The sequence below is a fragment of the Cynocephalus volans genome, chromosome 12 (genome assembly GCF_027409185.1).
Source record: "Cynocephalus volans isolate mCynVol1 chromosome 12, mCynVol1.pri, whole genome shotgun sequence".
NCBI classification, from domain to species: Eukaryota; Metazoa; Chordata; class Mammalia; order Dermoptera; family Cynocephalidae; genus Cynocephalus; species Cynocephalus volans.
The window spans coordinates 52,164,369-52,170,480 of NC_084471.1; positions in this window are offsets into that span (position 1 = coordinate 52,164,369).

Below are 6,112 nucleotides of genomic sequence, written 5' to 3' on the forward strand. Positions count from 1 at the left end.
CCACCAGTTTACACAAGTGATGATAGCTATGCCTTCTTACATACTCATTAAAATATTTCCAGAGTTTACACTAAAATAACATTTAGGTCAAAGTTAAAAGTATTTTTCCTTAAATGATCAAATTAAGGACATCTAACACTACAGCATAGTATTTTTATGCAGTGTTTGTCTCATGAATCACTGAAGGAAGGATAGTGAAGGATTTCAGGACAGGAATGTATTTTTTTTTTCTTTAAACTGAGAATAGAACTCCCATCATTTCTTTGCTCTTTAGGCAACAACTCCTTTTCCTGGAATATTCTCTCAGTACTGTTTAGTCTACCATTGGTGGATACCTTCAGTCCTCCCACCTTGGGGATGCTTGCATCTTGTGGTTAAAAAGTGCTTAACTCAAGAGATTTGGTCTCGTATGCCTCATATAAAGAATAAAGAAACAATAAATGTGAGAAAAGGTAAAAAAAAAAAAAAGTTTTTAGACAGAGGGTTTTAAGAAAAGCTGTTTCAATTCTGCTATAATTCTTATACCATATCAACTTTTAAAAACCAGTTTCCTTAGAATGTTCCTTTTTTTGCCATTTACTTGTTACACATACAATATTTTTTCAGGATTTTTTAAAAAGACTGTCTTTTCCTCTCAAATTGGAGAAAACTGCATAGCTGCTTTCCTTACTAGTCAACAGTCTTTACTGAATGTCTCCTGTGTACACAATGCATTATATTTGGCAGTTAGGGAAAGGAGATACAAAAGGATGTTACAATTTACTGTGGTGAGAAGACAAAGAAACATAGTATCAAGAGTACCTCAGAGTGAAGACAATGTATAAAAAGGGTTAATTCAAGGTTACCTGAGCTGGGTTTCGGAAGTGGCTATGGTCATGAATGGATGCAAAGAGATTATTAAACTGCCATTTATTAGAAATGCTTACCACCTGTCAGGTCCCATCCTAGGTTCTATACATTTATTGTCTCTAAGATCACTTAAGATCTGTGATTGTGAATATAGCCCTTCCCCCATAACAGGAAGCTTATGAACTTTGTTGCAGCAAAAAGGGCTTGAGAAGAGAATGGTGAAAACAAAGTACATACCCACTTCACAGAGAGCTCCAGAAGTCTAAAATGACCAGGCAAAACATCCAAGATAGTATGCAATAAGCAATAGTGGTTTTTTCAATACTTACATCAGAGAAGCGACATGATATCTGTAAATGTTCTATGAACCAAAACAGGGAGACCAAAAGCAGTGAAGTCAATTTAGAGAGACGTTACTGTGATCTTGAAGGAAGGCCTAATTGATATAGGGTGGTGACCTGGGAAGGTGTGAACCAAAAATAGACACACACAAAACTACTAAAATTTAATGCTGATATATAAATAAAATCCATCTAACATGATGGTGTTGAGACATGGAAAGTGATATCCTAAAGTGAAGAAGACCTCAGAAGCAGCAGTCTCAAAATCAAAGTGTTCCTCTGACCTCCTCCTGCCTTCCTGTCTCTCAGCCTCAATCCCTTGAGGCAAGCCAAAGAAACCAGAACCCATCTTCCCCCCAAGGCAGGATATAGAAACCAGAAACCATTTCCCCAAAGCCAGCCATAAAGACAAATTATACTCTAATTCCCCACCACCACCTCCACCATTCTGTCATGGAGCTGGCCATAAATTCTCTACCTTGTCCGTAGGTCATCAGAAACCCATTTCAGAAATGGTGCCCCATACCCTAGAGGAATTGAATGCTACACAGAGAGGCCAAGAAGAATTTGAATAGACAGGCCTTGCTGGGTTTCCCCACTCAGACTATTAGCATTAGATTATACCTGTCTTGTCCGATCACATTTCTACACGGCTGTGCCTGCTTCATAGAACCTAAGCATAAAAATGGAGGTTTCCCTATATCCTTGGCTGTTAATTCTGAAGGCTCCCGTGTCACGTAAAACTGACTGAACAAAATTTGCTATGCCGTTCCTTCACATTAATCTGTGTTTATCAGCTGATTTTTCAGAGAAATTTCAGGGAGTTAAAGTATTCCCTTGGCCCCTACAATGGCAATGGAAAAAATAAAAATGGTGAAGTTCTGGAATTAGGAAGATGAAGGATAACTGTTTTGATAAGTTGATGTTAAGCTGCTGGCAGGACACCTAAGCAGTAGTAAGTAGTAGTATTGTGAAGGCAGCAGAGATGTGAGACTGTAACAAAGATGAGAGGAAAATGTCTATCAACTTTTAAAGAAACGAATCTTTAAAGGAGAGAACTTTAAAAGACAGCAATAGAATTCAAATGTTTCAGTATCACCTCTCCTAAAAACAATCAACTCTTTTATCCAAAATAATACTATAATATTTCAATATACCAATCATTTCAGACACATTACCTATAAAATATATTACTGAACACATGGGGAGTCTCCTATCTACTTACTTCTTCACTGCTCTTGTTCTACTTTATGTTGCTTTTTATTAGCTGCACTGTTAGCAGTCCACTTCATGAATGGTTACAATATTAAACACTTCTGATCATTTTCAAGCGTACTTCAAAAAGTTCATAGAAAAGTAGAATTAAAAGATAATACAAATCTTTCCATAAACTTCTTGAAATACCCTCATATCTTCTGGTGCTTTCCAATATTTATCTTTTTAAAGCAAAAATTCCCAATTATATATAATTGAAAGCTGGCTATATGATATATAATACAGTCACAAACTTTTGAACAATTGGTATTTTTTGTTAATACTAAATCAAAACCTAATTCAGCATCTAACCAGAATGTGCAACTACAAACTTTTCACAATACAATGCCATGACAACTTGCAGTTACTATCCTGAGCCTACAGAGCTGCATACTAATTAGTATCTTTAAAACCCTTATTAAAAATTTTAAAAATCTAACAAATTATGCCAAGAGCCAACCCTCATCTGGCTTTGGTCCCACAGGCTTCTGCTTTAAAGCCAAATTCAAAGCCACATTCATGGCTCAAGTCCTAAAGCTTTGATTCATTTAATACTCATTGGGCACCTATATATGTGCATCACAATCAAAAGGTTCCTGGCTTCATGAAACTTAGTTTCAAAGATGATGCAGAGAAGTAAATAGGTGATTAAAACAGGTCTTTTCATGCTGACAAGTGACAGAGTAGCTAGGCCAAACTCCCCTCCCTGCCCCAGCTACATCCCTTCTAGACCATTTACTGTTCACTATCACATAAGCCAGCCTGCCATGTGGCAACCCAAGTGAGCAGGAAAGGGAGATAACAGCATTTCCTGGCTCTACTAACCTGTAGCATCATTCTCTCAACTTGGTCTTTGTGAATGCCTTGGAGGCTCCCAACTACATCAAACTGCCAGCAAAGTTTCTAAAGTGGGCAGGCATGGCCATTCCAAAAAAAGAAACATTCAGATTTGTGCCTTTGATAGCCCAAATAAACAATATTCAAACATAATTTCTATTTTAACAAAACTCTATGTTATGAAAAAATTGTTTAGAAGATCCAATAATCACATTCTGAAAACTCTTAATCAAGTGTTTAATAAATCATTTATTTATAACCCAATAAATATGTATACTTAAACCTAAAAATTTATACAATCAAGAAAGACTACATTAGTAATCCATAGGACAAATGAGACTACATTTGCACAGGTTTGAACATTGTGTAAATACCAGTCATAGTATACATATACTTTGAATGTATACCATTTATCATCCCATTTATGCTCCAACTCTCCTTAGAAAGATGGATTTTACTTAGTTCTAGTTGAAGAATTACAAATTACAAATTAATAAAGCTTTACTGTATATGAGGACCACCAAAACTGAAGTACTGATCCCTTTAGTCATTTTTCCTACTTACATGTATATACGTGGGTAAGTTGTGTGTGTTGTTGCTTTCGAAGTTTATACCAACAATGTATGGTCAGTCAGGAGCCGGCCCATGGCTCACTCGGAAGAGTATGGCATTGATAACACCAAGGCCACAGGTTTGGATCCTATATAGGGATGGCTGGTTCGCTCACTGGCTGAGCATGGTGCTGACAACACCAAGCCAAGGGTTAAGATCCCCTTACCGGTCATCTTTTTTAAATAAAAAAATGTATGGTCGGTCAGTAACTGGCACACAAAGTTGCCGTGCAAAATTATCCCTCAGTTCTACTCTAAACTTATAATTAGCTGATTTTATTGTACTCACCTGAGTATGTACAACTGTCATACATGGGGGAGAGAAAAACGCTCCTAAATCAAGGTGGTTATTTTCACTATTTTGCTGAAGATTCATATTTAAGTGTAAATCAAGAAGTTAATGTACAGAGTTTGAGAGATGTTCTAACCCTGTCATTCTTGAAGAAAGGTGACGCATAATTTCTGGATAATTTAGAGGGAAGTTACAGCCTTTTCAGCTAGTTTTAAAATAAACAGTTCTGCACATAGAATTTCTAAATTAATCTTTCTGAATACACCGGTTTCCAAAACTGGCCTTAAGCAAAGGTCTGAAACCTAGGCAACTACCAGGAACCACATAATACACTCAAGAAGTTCAAAGTCCAAAGTGTCTTAGAACTGTTTTTCAACTTAGGGGAAATGATAGATTACACTAAATCCTAAAACTAGGTGTGAAAAAGGACCTGGTATACCAGGTGAGACTCTCAGGACAATTCCAAATTTTACTACAGAGGCTTAAAAAAGTTTTTTTTTATGTGTAAATGATGGCTATTCTCAAATGATGACATCATTACCACCTATCCCTTACTATACAAGAGTCTAGAAGAGAAAAAAGTACATTTTTACTTACATAGCACCAAATATGAGGGTACTTCAAAAACTTCGTAGAAAAATAGAATTAAGAAATCCTATGAAACTTTCCATGAACTTTCTGAAGTACCCTGTATAATTACCAACTTTTTTTTTTAATCAGGAAAGAGTATTTGAAAAGGCTCCAAAAGAGTAAAGAGTTTAAAGAGGTTTAAGAGTATATGAAGTTTAAATATTAAATCTTTCACACATTTGCTTACACAAAATGTACTAAATAAATTACATTTAAATGTCCTATTTATGAAGATGGAGGAATAGACGGTACCCAGCATCGCCCTCTCCCACAATCAACCAACTTACAATATTAAAAAGCAACAAACTGCCAGGCTGGGGCTGCTAGAGCTTAGAGGAAGAGGAGAGACCTACGGAATTCATGAAGGCAGAAAAAGCCAAGATGAGAGAAAGAACGAACCACTCCAACCATTTCGAGCCCCGACCACTTCAAGGCTGGCCCTGGTGACCACACACATCTAGCCCAGTGATGACCAGAGTCACACCCTACTGGCGCCTGCATCCAGCCCAGTGACAGCCACTGAGCCACAGCTGGAAGTGCCCCAAGTTCCCAAGCCGGGGCAATGGGGGGCTGAGGGCCTCAGCCACACCCCCACATCCACATCCAGCCTAGCAATGACCACCAGGCTGTCGCCGGAAGTGCCATGGGCTCCAGAGCCAGGGTGGGGGGGGGGGCTGAGGGCCTCAGCCCCCCCCCCCCCGACATCTGCATCTAGCCCAGCAACGTCCACTAGGCTGCCATCCACCAGGCTGCTGCTAGAACACCCTGAGCTCCCCAGCTGGGGAAGTGGGGGAACCAAGGGCCTTAGCCACGCCCCCCAACACCTGCATCCAGCCCAGTGACAACCACCAGCTGCTGCTGGAAGCACCCCAGGCTACGAGATTGAGGGGAGCCAAGGGCCTCAGCCACCCCACCCCCCAAGTCAGACGCCCCCTGGGCTTCCCTTTTAGAATGAGGTGGGTGCCACATGCCTTGACCACACCCTCCCCTTCCTCCTCCTCCCACCTTCTCCCCTTTCCCTCCCAACTGCTGAAATAATAATAAATAAATAAATTAAAAAAAAAAAAAAAAAAACCAGCAAGGAGCTGCCCAATTAGAGTGAATGATAAAAAATTTTAAAAAGTCCTACTTACATTAAAAAAAAAAAAAGCTTCTCATTTACATGGAAATTATTTAAAATATAAGGGGTATAAGTAAAGGATGAGCTATACATTCAATTCAAATTACATTAAAACTCAAATATAAAATATAAACAGAAGGGAACCTTTCCTAAAAGGAAGTAAATATTCACTATGCCC